We start from the raw sequence: 16890 nt of genomic DNA on the forward strand, positions 1-16890 counted from the left end.
CTGGAAACAACATCTTGAGTGTTAGAAGTAATTGGATGACACTTACACAACCAGATAAGAGAGGGTTTAAGGAAGTAAGAACCCTAGGTGTCTCCAACTTCTCCAAGTGAAGCAGAAGAGCAAGAATGAAGAAATGATACTGAGGGTGGGGGAGGAGCAACCAGTGAATTAGGAGGAGAACTCGGAAACTGTGGTCTCGAAGAAGCCAAAAGAAAGAAGTGATTCAGGAAAGAGACAGTGTTCATCTGGGTCATCTTCAGCTGAGTGGTATTTGGTGACCCTGCAGGGAACACTATTGATGGGGTAACAGGAACAGAAACCCAACCATATGACCTGAGAGGAGAACATGGGGTGATCAAATGGAGCTGGACCTGAAAGACTGTTTCTAATTGTCCTTGGGAAAAGTTAGAGAAGGAGACAAACCATGAGAGACTCCTAACTCTGGGAAATGAACAAAGGGTTGTGGAAGGGAAGGTGTGGGGGGGGTTGGGGTGACTGGATGACAGGCACTGAGGAGGGCTCTTGATGGGATGAGCATTGGGTGCTAAACTATATGTTGGCAAATCGAACTTCAATAAAAATGAAAAAAAGAAAAGGGAACAGATAAATGGGATGAGCTAGATGTAATGTAGGGCCAAGGAGAATTCTTGTTTGTTTTATTTTTAAATTATAAGACATACTAGAGCATTTGGCATGCCAATGGGAGTGATCCAGTAGAGAAGGAGCAATTGGGGAAAACACAAAAAGGAGGATATAATTGCAGGAACAAAGTCCTTGAGTGGATGAGGGTAGATGAGGTCTAGAACACAAGTGGAAGGCTCACTTGTAGGGACCAGAGGCACTTTTCTGTTTTTCATAAAAAGATGAATAGAGAGAGCATGTGGGCAGGTGTTTGGTATGAGTAAAGGAAAGATGAATGAGACTTTAACAATTCTTTCCCTATTCTCCATGAATAAAAAATATATTTTACCTATAAGTGAAAGATCAGATGAAGTAATAATCTGAGAATGGAGTGGAGGGAGGAGGTGGAGTAGGGCTTTAATAAGAGGGAAAATGTGGAAGTGTCACTTTGGAAAGTAGAAAGAGTGATAGAGTAGCAGGCACGTTTTGCATGTTGGTTTTTGAAATATGATGCTTTGAATTTAAAGTGAGATCAGTCAGCAAGGTGGTGTGTTTTTCTTCAGCAATAATCAGCTTCTCTGGCGTAGGCCACTGCATGGGTGAAGAAGTGAGTTAATGAGGTTTGGGCCTTGACTGGGTAAGAATAATGGGGGAGGAAGTGGTGGCAAATGAGCTAGGGTGTTTTCCAGCAAGCGGTTCCAGTAATGAACCATGGTTTCTGACTAAGTAGCATTTTAAAACATAAAATGATAAACTGATTGAGGTTAATGAATTCTTCAACAATTGTTGCAACGGACATACTCGTACTACTAGGAAGTGATAGGGAGCGTGCAAGGCAGCTTGGAATGGATGGCAGGTGGGTGCAGCTATTGGTAAGACAAGGTCAAGACTATGACCACAGAAATGTGTAGAGAAAAACCACAGGAGTGGGGGAGGAGAGAGGAACAGATTATTGGAGGTGAAGTCAAGATTGTTAGTGGCTCATATGCATGGATATCAAATCTGCATGAAAAATGATGAAATTGAAGAAAGGGAAGACAGTGATCCAGGAACTAGTTATTAATGAATAAATGGAATAAGAGAGAGTCAGCAAGGTGACATGGTAACCTACAGCAATATTCAGCTGCTCAGGTATGGGCCAGAGCATACATGAAGCAATAAATTGATGAGGTTTGGGTCTTGATCAGGTAAAAATGATGTTGAGGAGGCAAGAGAGTTATGATTGTTCTCAGGGAAGTGGTTCTGGCAATGAGCTATGGTTCCTGAGTCATGTAAGGAAGAAAGTAGGCATGAGTGACAACAGAGGAGCACCAGAGAACGGTGGATGCTATTGGTGGACTTTGAATGAATCAAGGTTTTTGAAGATGGGGTTTCAAGATATTGAAGAAATAATAGAGTAGGAAGTGGACACCCAACCCCATCACCTCTCAGGTCTGCGCAAAGTGCTAGAGAGCGTGGCAAAATGTCACCTGCCTACTTGGGGCTTATGGTCTAGCTGGTAGGCCTCACATAGATCAGTGACTACCAGAGTCTTGACCACTAAACAGCAGGGTACAGGGCACAGGGCGTCATAAAGGTTTGAACAGGGACACCGGAGCTTGACTCAGTTCTGGCCTTTCGTATTTATTACATGGATGGCTTCTCAGCTTTTTTTTTTTTTAAGCATAATGATTTTATTCACTTATTCATGAGAGGCACAGAGAGAGAGAGACAGAGACATAGACAGAGGGAGAAGCAGGCTCCATGCAGGGGGAGCCCAATGTGGGACTCGATCCCGGGACTCTGGGATCACTCCCTGAGCTAAAGGCAGATGCTCAACTGCTGAGCCTCCCCGGTGTCCCACTTCTCAGCCTTCTATTGCAATCTCTCTCTCATGTCCCCTCCCCTACCACTCGTACTCATTGATTCATTCATATTATCTTTCTTTCTCCAATAGAATAGAAAGGTCTTCAAGGGAAGGGAATGCATGGATGCATAGTTTGCCTTCCCTACAGAGCCAAGAACCACAAAGTCAGGTATGAAGACCTATTTTAAATTGGTCTATCAGCCATGATGTTGGTGGCAAATGACAGAAAGCCATCGGTCTGCCTCAGGGGAGAAATGGAATAACGGCCTCAGAAGACCGGGAATTTTGCAGGATGCATCTGGCTTCAGGCACGTCTCTCTCCTGGGAGCCAGTATGACTTTCACTGGGCATTTGTCTCTGCTGCTCTGTCAGGACTGGCTCAGTGTCAGACAGTTTCTCCTGAGGGGGGCCACCCGCAGCCCCAGGCTTCTGCACCAGTAAAATGGCAGCCCTGTGGGCAGAGAGCCCTCTCCCAGTGGCCACACAGCATTCCTGTGGCTGACACCATTGGTCTTCCTTGGATCTTATGCCTGGGTGTGAACCCAGGCTGGGGGGATGGCTTCTCTGACGGACTGGGTTGTGAGCTCACTTTGAAGCCAGAGAATCAATGGAACCTATCAAGCCTCATGACAAAAAGCCTGGAAGAAGTTTTCTCAAAAGAATATCGAGGTGCTCTTCCTAAAGAGAGCAGAGGCTACCTGCTGGGCAGGCAAAAACACCAGGTGTCCATACACGAGGAGCTACAACAGAAGCTACCAACCAGGCTGTTGGGAGGATTGGATGAGATAGAAATGCAATGGGACCCAGTGCTGAGGAGGGTTAACTACCCATTTTTCTCTTCTGTAACCCCCCTGGTGGATGCTAGGCCCTGACCATGTCTTGCCATGTGACAGTAGATACATCTTTGATCTTTGGGGTCAATGAGTTCTGAGGATGTTTCTGTCTGAGGCTCCCAGGGTAGATGTCAGCACAAATGGCCCCAATACTTCTCCTCCCTGTAACCACAGCCCTGGCCACACGACTGGCAGCTCCCTCCATTGGGAGGAGCAGCCTGTTACCCCACATCTTGAATTGAGACTGGAGCACAGACGTGCTTTGGCCAGTTGCATATGGCAGGAGAGTGTCAGATCCCTGCTAGGCCCCGTGTGTCTCTGCTGTCCCGGGAGCCTGCCCAGCAGCCATGTAAACAGCCTGAGCTAGTCTGCTGATGCTTGGGCCCACAGGGGGGATGGGGCTCTCAGCCACGGCCCCTCTTCACCCAGCCTGGCCCCAGCTGCCCGGCCAGTAAGCGCAGACGCAGGACCCACCCAGCTAAGCTCAGCCGAGCCCAGTCCAGATCTGCAGAACTGCCCACCTGACCCACAGACATGTGCTAAATAAACACTGGTGATTTTAAGACACTAAACCTTGGGGAGGTTTGTTCTGCAGCAATAACACTTGATACATTCTTTTTGTAGCTCAGGGCTCCTGTACCTTCAGTTCTAGTTAAATGCCACTTTCTGCCACTCTCTGAATATATTTGTTGAGATGAAGGCCCTTTGCTCCCCGCAAGGCTGAGCTCCCTGCATATTAAACAGCCTTCCCTCTATAGCTCCAGCTCTGAGGGTTGGGATCTACAAGTGGGCAGCGGTCCCTACAATAAAAGCAGGTTCAAGGATGCTTTTCTTCATCAACTGAGGCATGTTGATTTTTCTGTTTGTTTCCTGGAGACTTGGTGAATGTTTTAATGATGATGCCTTTCCCTTTCACTGGTTTTTCTTTTACATCTTTTACATCTTTTTACATCTTCATTTTCAGTGCATTACCTGACGAGTTTTCGAGCTGGACTTCAGAGGACACTGGCTGTGTCCCCTTGAGCAGGTTTGTCCCCAAGCTTCTCACACCTATAGCACTGGAGACTGTCAGTATTGACCTTCCAGGAGCTCAGAAAGGATGGGATGAAACCGAATGCCAGAAGGTGTTAAGCACAGTCTCTGGCATATAGAAGTAGCCTGATACATGCCGGCACCTTTCCTTCCTAATGATTGTTACCTTCATGAACCTCCTGCCATGCGACAGGTGATGGTTGCTGGGGATGCAGAGATAAATAAGGCATCAAGGAGGTGATGTTTTAATTAGGATTTTTTTTTCATGCTTTAGTAGTGAGTCCAGAGGATCAAAAACCCTTGGAGAGACATGTGTTCTCATCTGCATGGAATCATGGAATGACTGGGGTGGAAAGTCTTAGAACTGCCTGTTGAATAGTGGTTAAGATTGAGGTCAGACATCCTTGATTTCAAACCCTATTCTGTGATTTATAACCCCATGAAAACTAGTTCAACTGCATGAAAGTTCCGATTCTTCACCCTCCAATTTCCAAATCAAATTACTATTCTAGTTTTGAAAGAAAATCGATTTTCTGATTTTTAAAGGATGATGACAGGGACGCCTGGGTGGCTCAGCAGTTGAGTGTCTGCCTTTGGTTCAGGGCCTGATCCCAGGTCCAGTGATCGAGTCCCATAATGGGCACCCTGAGAGGAGCCTGCCTCTCCCTCTGCCTGTCTGCCCCTCTCTTTCTGTGTCTCTCATGAATAAATAAATAAAAATCTAAGATAATAATAGAATAGAATAAAATAAAATAAAATAAAATAAAATAAAATAAAATAAAATAAAATAAAAGGCTGATGACAAACGAAGCAAGTAAACCATGAAAGTCCCCAACTTGCTCCCCAGAAGGATGGATCTGGTGCCTGTGGCGGGCCCACTGTCCTGGTGCACCAGGCGCAGATGGAGAAGAGACATTGCAGACAGGTGGGGAATTCAAGCACCTACAGGGCCTCCAGCACACACAGAAGATGTCAGACAGCCAGGAGCTGTGAGTGGCAGGGTCTAAGACAGGCAGTAAGAAGTAATGATGAAGAGAGAGCGACTTCTATGTCCCCAGGAACTTCCACAGGAAGCTCATCAACCTAGTGCTGGTCAGTCCTGGAAAAGCCAGGCTGAATTAGAAGAAAGGGAGAATTCTGGAACATTACTTCAGAGCCATGTTGCATCATTGCTTCTAGATTAAACACTAAAACACAGACTGGCCTTGATTTAATGATAAAGAGAAGCTCAATGCTTAAAATGTTTTGAAGGAACATTTAATTGGTGGATGGCTGTTCTGCTGGACACAGGAGGCCAAGTCCCTGTCGCCAGTTGTTCAGTCTAGTGGACAACAGGTATGGACACAGAACATAGCAAAGGGCCTCCTTGGAGACCCAGACTCACTCTGGCAGGTGGGGGGGTAGGGCAGTCAGGGAGCTGACCTCAGAGCAGGAATGGGAATTGAGCCGGAGTCCTTAAGAAGGTTAAAGGATGCTCAGGGGAAAGGCCCAGAGGGCTGCAGTGCTGGCAAGAGTGAGGTCAGAGTGTGCGTGGGTTTTGGGTTGGTCCCAGAGAAGGGAGAAAGCTGCACATGTGCCTTTGGATGAACTTATCTAACAGTTCAAAGAGACTGTGCATTATTTGCTTCTGTATCCCTTATAAACTCCATCACGATGCCTCCTCCATATCAAGATATTAGATCTTTGGTAAGAATGAGTGAATGGATGAACGAATGGATGGTGTGCCAACATCTTGAGCAGTATGGCTGGTAGTAGGAGGAAAGGGGGGTACTGAGAGTGGTATCTCCGCTAGTAGTGGGGAGAAGGCCTTCACTGGGGGAGCAGGGAGTTCTGAATGCATGGATGCTCCAGAATAGGATGAACCAAAGACTGAACTTGGCCAACTCATGTGTGTGGTCCTGGCCAAGTTATGGAACCTCTCAGAACCTTCCTCCCTCTTCCTTTCAATCACAAGGATGATAATACCAACCTGATTAATCAGTACTCCATCAGCTGCAAGGGACAGAAATCCCAATTGGAGATGATTTAGGAAAAAGGGGAGATATTGGCTCATGCAACTGAGATACCTGTGTGCTTTGGTCCTGAGGCACAAAGATGGGTATTCAGACCCCATTTTTCTGCCATCCCTTAGCTCAGCTCTCCTCCAGGCTGGCTTTGTTCTCTCAAGCAGCATGCTGGCGGGTGAGCAATTCAGCCTCCATCATAAATGGAGCCTCAGTGCAAATTTTAAAAGATCAAACACCAACTACAAAGCTATCATTACGTTTTACCTCTTGAGGCAAACACTGTGACCCTTCTCCAGGTCTTCATGCTTTACTCCCCTGGACAAATTTTGTGATATCTTTGCAGTGCCTTCGTTTTTTTTTTTTAGTGGATAAATGTGATGACCTCCTTCAAAGGTATGTAAGCAGCACACCTCTCAAGCAGTCTTTTGTGAACACTGTTCCCTTATGTTCTCCTTACGGCATCCCTGGTCTTTCCTTTGTCACCAAGTGCCAAGAGACCCCCTTCCACCCTCCTAACCCCTAGGTGACTCTTAGAGGGGCTGTCTCAGGTTTTATTTATTAGTAAAATAAGGCCAGAGATTGCAGTATATTATGGAACCTTGCTTTCCTCTCCTTTGTTCTTACAGTACAGTTCTCAGAATGGCAAAGTTTCATTTTTAAATGTCATTTCTGAGTCTTATTTTCCATAGCACAAAATTTGGCTGGCAGTTCCAGGCTGTCATTCCTAGATTGAAGTCTGGTACAAAAAAGATCTGCTATTTTTTCTTTAGATATTATACTTGCTAATTTTCTTTGTGGAGTCAGGTTTCATGCCCAGCCTTGAACCAATCCCTGGGGCCAGTGGAAAGGGCTGCAAGAATTGCCGTGTGCCTGGGTCGCATGTGCCCCTGCAGTGGGAGTGAGGTCAGTCACACCAAATGATGTGAATCAAGAGGGATAGTACAGTGATTTGCCCAAAAGCAATTCAGAGTGCTGTTACCATAAACAAGGAATGGCTGCTGGGCCACAGCCAACAAGTTTCCAACATACTTTACTGCTTGGTGATGATATGAGGATGGAATAAGATGAACTATGTGAAGGTCCTGGCATGTGGTATGTACCCAATAGATATGCATGACTTCCTCCTTCAGGCAATTTAGTAGAGTAGAACAGGATGTGAGTTCTGAGGGCAGCCTACTTGAGTTCCAACCCCAGCATTTCCTCTTGTTTTTAGTTTTATTGAGGTATAATTGAGATACCAAAGTTGTACATATTTAATGTATACATTTTATGAGTTTGGATATATATTTACACCTGTGATACCATTCACTATAATTAAGGTACTAAAATATTCATTGCCTCCAAAAATTTCTGTGTTTGTGTGTGTCTGTGTTTTGTAGAAAGAATGCCAACGTGATATCTATCCTCCCAACATTTTTTTTTAAGTGGGCTCCATGCTGGGCATGCTGGGGATGGAGCTCAGTGAGTGGCTTGAACCCACGACCCTAAGATCAAGATCTGAGCTAGGATCAAGAGGCAGATGCTTAACTGATGGAGCCCCCCAGGGGCCCCTATCCTCCTAACATTTAAAAATGCAAAATATTATACTGTTTACTAAAAGTACTTAGCTGAACAGCAGACCTCCAGAACTTATTCATCTTGCATAACTGAAATTTTATACCTACTGAGCAATGATTCCCCTTCCCTCTTTCCCCAGTCTCTGGCAGTCACCATTCTAATCTCTGATTGTATGGTTGTAAATATTTTAGATATCTCATGTGAGTGGAATCATGCAGTATTTGTCTTTCAGGGACTGGCTTATTTCACTTAACATCATGTCCTCCAGGTTCATCCATGTTGTTACAAATGGTAAGATTTCCTTTCTAAGGGTGGATAATATTCCTTTGTAGTATATGCCAAGGTTTCTTCATCCATTCCTCTGTTGATGGCTGTTTGGGTTGTTGCCATATCTTGACTATTGCAAATAATGTTGCAATGAACACAGAAGTGCTGATATCTCTGTAAGATACTGATTTTAATTCTTTTGGATAAATACCCAGAAGTGAGACTGCTGCGTCATATGGTAGTTCCAGTTTTAATTTTTTGAGGAACCTCCATACTATTTTCCATGGTGACTCCACCATTCTGCATTCCCACCAACAGTGTGTAAGAGTTTCAATTTCTCCACATGCTCGCTGTCACTTGTTTTCTTTCTTCTTTTTGTTTTTTTAGCCACCCTAACAAGTGTGAAATGATATTTCACTGAGGATTTGATATACATTTCCCTGATGATTAGTGATGCTGAGCACCTTTTCCTATATCTGGCAGCCATTTGCATGTCTTCTTTGGAGAAATGTTAATTCAAGTGCTTTGCCCGTTTTTATTTTTTTTTGTGATTTAAGTATAAGAAGCTCTTATAGGGATGCCTGGGTGGCTTAGTGGTTGAACTTCTGCCTTTGGCTCAGAGTGTGATCCCGGAGTTCTGGGATCGAGTCCCACATCGAGCCTGTTTCTCAGGGACTCAGGGAAACAGGGAGCCTGTTTCTCTCTCTGCCTGTGTCTCTGCCTCTCTTTGTGTCTCTCATGAATAAATAAATAAAACCTTTAAAAAAAAGAAGTTTTTATATATTTTGAATATCAATCTCTTATCAGACAAATGGCTTGCAAATATTTTCTTCCATTCCATAGGTTGCCTTTTATTCTGTTGATCAAGAACAAGAAAAGCATAGCCATTCTCAGTATCTCTACCCAACATAGCAATGAAATTTCCAGCCAGAGCAATTAGTCAAGAAAAAGAAATAAAAGACATCCAAATTGGAAAGGAAGAAGTAAAATTGTTTCTATTCACAGATGGCATGATCTTATGTATAGAAAACTCAAAATATTCCACAAAAGAATGAGCAAATTCAACAGAATTGCAGGATAAAAACCAACAAACAGAAATCAGTTGTATTTTTTTTTTAAAGACCAGAACCCATTTATGTTTTGTGTTGAAATGACAGCTTGACCCTCCACCATCTTTGCCTGATGGTCCTGTAGTGTCTTCTTCTGGGTCTAAGAGAGAAATTAAACTTGGGTTATGATGTCTCTCTGTGATAGATAGGATCAACATTCCTGTCCTTGAAGGAATGGGACTATAGGAATTCTGCTACAATAAGGTGGAGTATAAAAGCTTATTTTAAAAAATGATCCTACTGGAGGGCCTGGGTGGCTCAGTCAGTTAAGCATCTGCCTTCAGCTCAGGTCATGATCCTGGGGTCCTGGGAGTCGGCCCACCCTTGGGCTGCCTGCTCAGCAGGGAGTCTGCTCCTGTTTCCCTCTCTGCCCTTACTGGTGCCCTCTCTTTTGTTCTCTCTCTTAAATAAATAAAATAAAATAAACATTAAAAAAATCTTATTTATTTATTCATGAGAGATACAGAGAGAAAGGCAGAGACATAGGCAGAGGGAGAAACAGGCTGTCTCCAGAGAGCCCAATGCAGAACTTGATCATGCCCTGAGCTGAAGGCAGATGCTCAACCACTGAGCCACCCAGTCATCCCCAGTAGTATTTCTATACACTAACAACAAAACTACCTGAAAAAGAAATTAAGAAAAAGATCCATTACAAAAGTGCCAAAAAGAATAAAATGCTTAGGAACAAACTTAAATGAAGAGGTGAAGTTGTAACCATAAAACCATAAAACCATAAAACCATAAAACCATAAAACACTGATGAAAGAAATTAAATCCGATATAGCAAATGGAAAGTCATCCCATGTTTGTAGATTGGAAGAATTAGTGTTGCTAAAATGTTCATACTACCCAAAGTGATTTATAGATTCAGTGCAATTCCAACCAAAAGCCCAAAGATTTTTTTCCAGAAACAAACAACAATTCTAAAATCTATATTGAACCACAAAAGACTTCAAATAGCCAAAGTGATTGTGAGCAAGAACAAAGCTGAAAGCATCACACTTCTTGATTTCAAAATATGGTACAAAGCTACAGTGATTAAAACAGCCTGGTACTGGCATTAAAAACACGTAAGACCAATGGAACAGAATAGAAAGCCCAGTAATTAACCCATGAATGTACAGTCAACTGATCTTTGCCAAGGGAGCCAAGAACACCCAACGGGGGAAAGATATTCTCATCAATAAATGGTGTTGAGGACACTAGATATCCACACACAAAAGAATAAACTTGCACCCCCATCTTTTACCACATGCACAACTCAACTCAGAATGGTTTAAACTCTTAAATGTGACACCTAAAACCATAATACTCATGGAAGAAAACACAGGGAAACAGCTTCTGGATATTGGCCTTGGCAACGGTTTCTTGGCTATGACACCACAAGCACAACCAACAAAAATAAAAATAGACAAGGGTGATTATATTAAATTAAAAATCTTCTGCACAGCAAAGGAAATAGCTAGCATTTCCTCTTGTCGGCTGTGGTCCTTGGTGAGGTAGCATATACTTTCAATGATGCAGAGAATCTACCTCATGTCCTCAGAGTTAGTATATATAAAGTATTTAGAACAGTGTCCAGTGCGTAGGAAGAGTTAAGCATGTGTGGTTATTACCCAGAGAAAGTCTGTGACCAATTATACAGCAAAGAGTTCTGACCTCTGCCCACGGGCAGTTAAACATGCTGAAGGAATGGATTCCAATTACAAGGAACCCTCCCTCGGTGCATGCACAAACAATCCTGGATCCCTAACTAAACAGTGTGGAGGGCCATCTGGAATTCCTCAGGCTAATGTGTGAGAACTGCGGAGACCCATGGCCTCCCTGGATAGTGAACTGTGGTGGTAAGAGACAAACAAGGGCCAGCAGAGGCACAGAGTCTAGGCTGAGATCTCTGATTGAGTCCAGAGCTCTGTCTCCAGACCTATAAGTGTTGGGGCCAAGTCTTTTGAGGAGTTATTGATAACCAGGGGTGTGCCGATAAATACTTAACAACTAGCTTCCTTTAGGAGAAGAAGTAGCCCAATTTATAGTATTTGCCAATCTCTGTGGTGTAAATACTCCTAACCCTGGCTGACGTTAAGCTACCAAGGCTATGTCATTTAACAGGAAGTTGGGAAAGAGAGATATGAAATCGGTTCTCAAAAGCCTGCATGAGTAGGCACCACTGCCAGGCTCCTTTCTTGGAAATTTTCAGCTCTGCCCCCCCTCTCCAAACTAATTTCTGGCTACCATCACCCTCAAATCTGTCCCTTGGGCATACAGTGTGATGTAGAGTTCCCTGAACATACCGTGCCACTTCCCAGTCACCGTTCTTTTCTCTTTGCCTGGCTTCCCCTTGCTTCCCTATGATGACCCATCTCAGAAGGGATGATGTGTAAGGTTGAGGAGGCTGTGTACTGCACACCTCCAGGAAGCCATCAACAAAGATTAGAGTTATGCAGTGTGCAACCTATACAATGGGTTGTGACAGCTCAGTATCCAAGGCTATCCCTTCTCCAAGAGGTCTTCCTTGTCCTTCCAGACTGTGTTGTTGCTGCTTTTCTGAACACCCAGAGCTCCCTGAGCTTCTCTTTATTTCCCCAACTTCTCTAAGCATTTCCCCTAAGTTATTGAAAGAGCCTCATTTAGTGTCTGTCTCCATTTCCGTATGGTAAATGCTTTAAGGAAAGGGACCAGGTCACATTCACTTCTGCATCCCCAGCATCTACTAGAGCACATAATACAGCATAGTGTACCTCTGTCTGGGGAACATTAGCTTAAGGCAAAGAAAACTCAGGGGAGATCATTAGAACTGTATCAGAAGGGACTGCATGTGAAGGGGTAATTGGATTTGTTCTGTGGAATTTCAGTACACTGACACAGGCTTGCTGTATCAGGGGGAGATGGATGACAATTCTGTCTAAGGAATAATATTTTAACTGGCAAAACTCTTCTGGCAGGAGAAGGGCTATGTGGGAGGTGGTGAGCTCCTTGTCCCTAGGAATATGTAAGCCAAGGTTGAGATATATGCAGAAGGCAAGCCAAAAACAGGGATTTCTTTTGTTGAGTAAGGTGGTGGCAGGGTGAGCAGGGCAGCAAGAAGGATTGTACCAAGGCAGCAGGGGTGCACAGAAGACGGGGGATGAACCTGCCGGGTGTTGTGTCTGGGCAGGGGAAGACGATGAGGGTCAGGGATGTGCTGTTTAAGAGAAATACATGAATTGTTATTTCAAAATGTCTTGTGGTAAAATATATTTTTCATAAGATTTACCATCTTAGCCATTTTTAAGCATGCAGTTGAATGATAAGAAGTATGTTCACGTTGGGCAACCATCCTCACCATCCACCTCCAGAAGTCTCTTCATCTTGCAAAACTGAAACTCTATTCCCAACAAACAACAACTCCCCATGCCTCTCCTCAATAGCCCTTGGCAACCACCATTCTACTTCCTGTTTCTATGAATTTGATTACTCTGAGTACCTCATATCAATGGAATCATACAGTATTTGTCTTTTTGTGGCTGGTTTATTCACTCAGCATGATGTCCTCAAAGTTCAACCATGTTGTAGCACATGTCAGGCTTTCTTTTTTTCTAAAGGCTGAATAATGTACCATTGTGTGTATACTTCACATTTTGTTTATCCATTCATCTGTTGATGGACACTTGGGTTGTTTCCACCTTTGGGCTATTGTGAATAGTGCTGCTACAAACATGGGCATGCAAATATCTGTTTGTCTTGCCTTCAGTTCTTTGGTTAGTATATACTCAGAGATGGAAATTCTGGGTCATACAGTAATCCCATGTTTAATATTTTGAGGAGCCTCCATACTGTTTCCCACAGCAGTTGCACCATTTTACGTTCCCACCCGCAGTGCACAAAGGGCTCCCATTTCTCTGTATCCTTACCAACTCCTCTTATCTTGTTATTATTTTTTATAGTGGCCATCCTAATGGGTGTGAGGTTCCAGCTCTGGAGCATGGAGAGAAAGGAGTGAGAAGAGGGCAGAAAAAGATATTTTTGTGCATGGTCTTGTCCCATCCCCCCCTGGGCCTCAACTCTGATGCAGGTGCAAGGAAGCAGAGTAACCTCTACATGCTGTGCAAGGATAAGGGGTAAGAATTATGGAGGCAAGATCTGAGTCAGGATGGTTACTAGAATCCTATGTTCTGGCTTTTTGACCTTCTTCTTACAGATACTTGGATTCACCCCATTACTGGAACCACAATCAGGATCAGGAAACTTTTCATAGGACGTACAACACTGTTCTTGTGCTTTTGTAGCTGCTTTCTTGACACTACCCTGAGTACGAGTAGGACTAGTTAACCCACTGAGAGCCATGTATCGAAGTAAGCAAAGAGCCCAGTCTGAACCCTGCCACACCTCTCTTGGCATTCAGAGCAGAGGGTCAGGCCTCATAGGGTGGAAAGTACCCAGCATAGGCTGTCAAACGACACAACAAATCCTAAGGCTTATTGTCTGTGTTTCCCACCTCTTATGAGGAGCTAGGGAACGAGGTGAATAAGAATCACTCTCTGCCCTCTGTTGACTTGCAATCTAGGCCACATGGACACACAGTCACAAACACACGGTTACTGACAATGCGGTGAGTACTAATGGAGGGCAGATAAGAGCTGCTCTGTACAGCCTGGGGATGAGGTCAGGGAAGGGGAAGGATAGGGACATGGAGTTTGATGAGAAAATCAGAGCAAAGGCATTACAGTCAATTACAGACCACAGTGTCAGCCACATGCTCTGGGCTCGGGAAGACCACCACTGCTGATGGTCATGGCGATGATGCCTACCAGCCCAGAGCTCCTCTGTGCACCCCCCTTCTGCACAGCCCACTTCTTGGATGCTCAATGTTTATTTAAGCAAAACCACTGTTACTCAAAACATGAACAGCCTTGTCTGGACATGCCCTTTAGAACAGTGATGCCCAGTAGAAATAAACTGCGAGTCACATGTGTCATCTTAAGTTTTCTAGCAGTTACATTTAAAAAAAAATTTTAAGCAGGCACAATTAAATTTAATTATGTATTTTACTTAACCCAATGTATCCCAAAATATTATCATTTCAACATGTAATTCATATGAACGCTATTCATGAGACATTCTACATCCTTTCTCTCCCATTAAGTCTGGAGCCCTCATGGTGTGTTGTATATCAGCAGCACATCTCAGGTCAGATGCTCAGTTTCTACTCAAAATTCTTCATTGATGTTGCGATCTCACAAAATTTGCAGTTGAAAAAATAGATGCATATACCCGGTTGCTCCAAATATACTTAAAAGTTTTCCAACAATGACGTATTGATGGAAAAATATGTTACTCTGTTTTAGGTTTTAGATTTGAATTTAAATTATTTAAAATGAGTGGGACTTAAAAATTCAGTTTCTCTCTCATCCTAGCAGTATTTCAAGCATGCACTACCCACACACGGCCAGTAGCTACTTGTTGGACGCCACAGTTTCGGATCCTGGGAACATCCCTCTGAAGGTGCTGGGTGGTGCTTAAATTCTTTCTTGAAGTTGGTTTTAAATGTTTCAAAAAACACCCTGTACTCACTGGGAGCCCTGCCATTTTGGCGGTGAGGGGTTGGGGATCGTGAAGACCAATACAGAGCTTACGTTCTGGCTGGAGACTGGCTATACTCCAGATAGGTTACTTTTCTAGTGTGGCTCCTACCTGGGATTGCCCTTGTAGTCCTAAAACAGATCCAAGTAAGTGTGCCCTAGTGGCCTTCTTTCCAAATCTTCATGCCAGATTCAGGTCACAAGACAGTGAATATGATAGGGCACAGGTATCTCAGCAGTACTCACGAGTGCCACGGCTAGGGAAACTGAAGACAGGCCAAGGGCAAAAACTTGTGAGGGCTGTGAACTCCCTCCCGGCCTGTGCCCTCCCTCAGTGGCCAGACCCCTGGCCAGGCCGTCTACCCAGACTGCATAATGGCTAAGGCAAGGCTAGGCATTTCAGCTAGGGTAGCTCCATCACCTCCCCATGGGTGCCTGTCTTTATATCCCACTTTATCTTTGACTCATTCTGAACCAGGTTTGAAAATGACCTACAAGTAAATAGTGTCTCTGTTAACTAACATAGTAATGGCCTCAGTGGATACACACATTGAACCTCACTGAAAGATTTTTGGCCATTGAACACAAGGAGGTCCCCTATTAGCCCCACAAATTCTCCAGTATGAATGTTTTCTGCCATTGACTTGATCAGATCGTCTGAAGATTACATGGTAGGTCCCAACCCCACCTCACTCATGGAATAGTAGATAGTCCAGGAGCCTTAGTGGGGTTGCTTCCCTCCCTTCTCCTTTTCTTCCATCTCATTCATTTAAGGCAACTTTTTTTTCTTTTTAATGATAGTCTTATTTTGTTATTGTTGCTTATTATTTTTTTTATAAATTTATTTTTTATTGGTGTTCAATTTACCAACATATAGAATAACACCCAGTGCTCATCCCATCAAGTGTTAAGGAACATAAAAACTTCTAACTCTGGGAAATGAACTAGGGGTGGTGGAAGGGGAGGAGGGCGGGGGGTGGGGGTGACTGGGTGACGGGCACTGAGGAGGGCACTTGACGGGATGAGCACTGGCTGTTATTCTGTATGTTGGCAAATTGAACACCAATAAAAAATAAATTTATTAATAAAAAGAAGTGTTAAGGCAACTTTTTAAAAAAGATTTTATTTATTTATTCATGAAAGATACAGAGAGAGAGGCAGAGACATAGGCAGAGGTTGAGAAGCAGGTTCCTGGCTTTCCAGGACCCCAGCATCACGACCAAACCCAAGGCAGACGGCCAACCACTGAGCCAACCAGGTGGCTAAGATTTTTTTTTAACTTTATTTATTTTTTCACGGGAGACACAGAGAGAGAGAGGCAGAGACATAGAGGGAGAAGTGGGCTCCATGCAGGAAGCCTGACGTGGGACTTGATCCTAGAACTCCAGGATCATGCCCTGAGCCAAAGGCAGATACTCAACTGCTGAGCCACCCAGGCATCCCCAAAGATTTTGATTTTAAAAATCTAATCACACACTTTTTTTTTTTTTTTGAAAGAGAGAGATTGAGAGAGAAGAGCTTGGGGGGCAGAAGGAGAGGGAGAGAATTTTAAGTAGATGCTGCATTTGCAAGGAGACTGACACAAGGCTCCATCCCATGACCCTGAGATCATGACCTGAGCCAAAACCAAGAGCTGGACACTTAACCAACTGAGACTTTTAAGATAACTTTTAAAAAACACCCAATCCATGCCAGGCATGAGCTGGGAACTACAGTTTCTGAAGCTAATGAGTCCACTTACATTACTTAATACTGAGTCACCTACTTCAGTAAAGAGAGACAGATACATAAACACATATATGTAATTAAATGTCTTCATAACAGTGACTATTATCTCTATCAGTTCAAATGTTTCTCTCCATTTTCTTTCCCATTTCTCTTCATTTCTCCCCATGATTCAGATAACCCATTGCAGGGGAATGGGGCCTTAGTTTAAAGTGCATGGATCTGCATTTGGAACCCTAACTCTCCCCTATGGTCGTTGTATGTCCTTGGGCAAATCACTCAACTCTTTTGAGCCTCAACTTCCGCATTTCTTCTACCTGCTTACAAGGAGGCTTT

Source organism: Canis lupus, chromosome 13 (genome assembly GCF_011100685.1).
Source record: "Canis lupus familiaris isolate Mischka breed German Shepherd chromosome 13, alternate assembly UU_Cfam_GSD_1.0, whole genome shotgun sequence".
NCBI classification, from domain to species: Eukaryota; Metazoa; Chordata; class Mammalia; order Carnivora; family Canidae; genus Canis; species Canis lupus.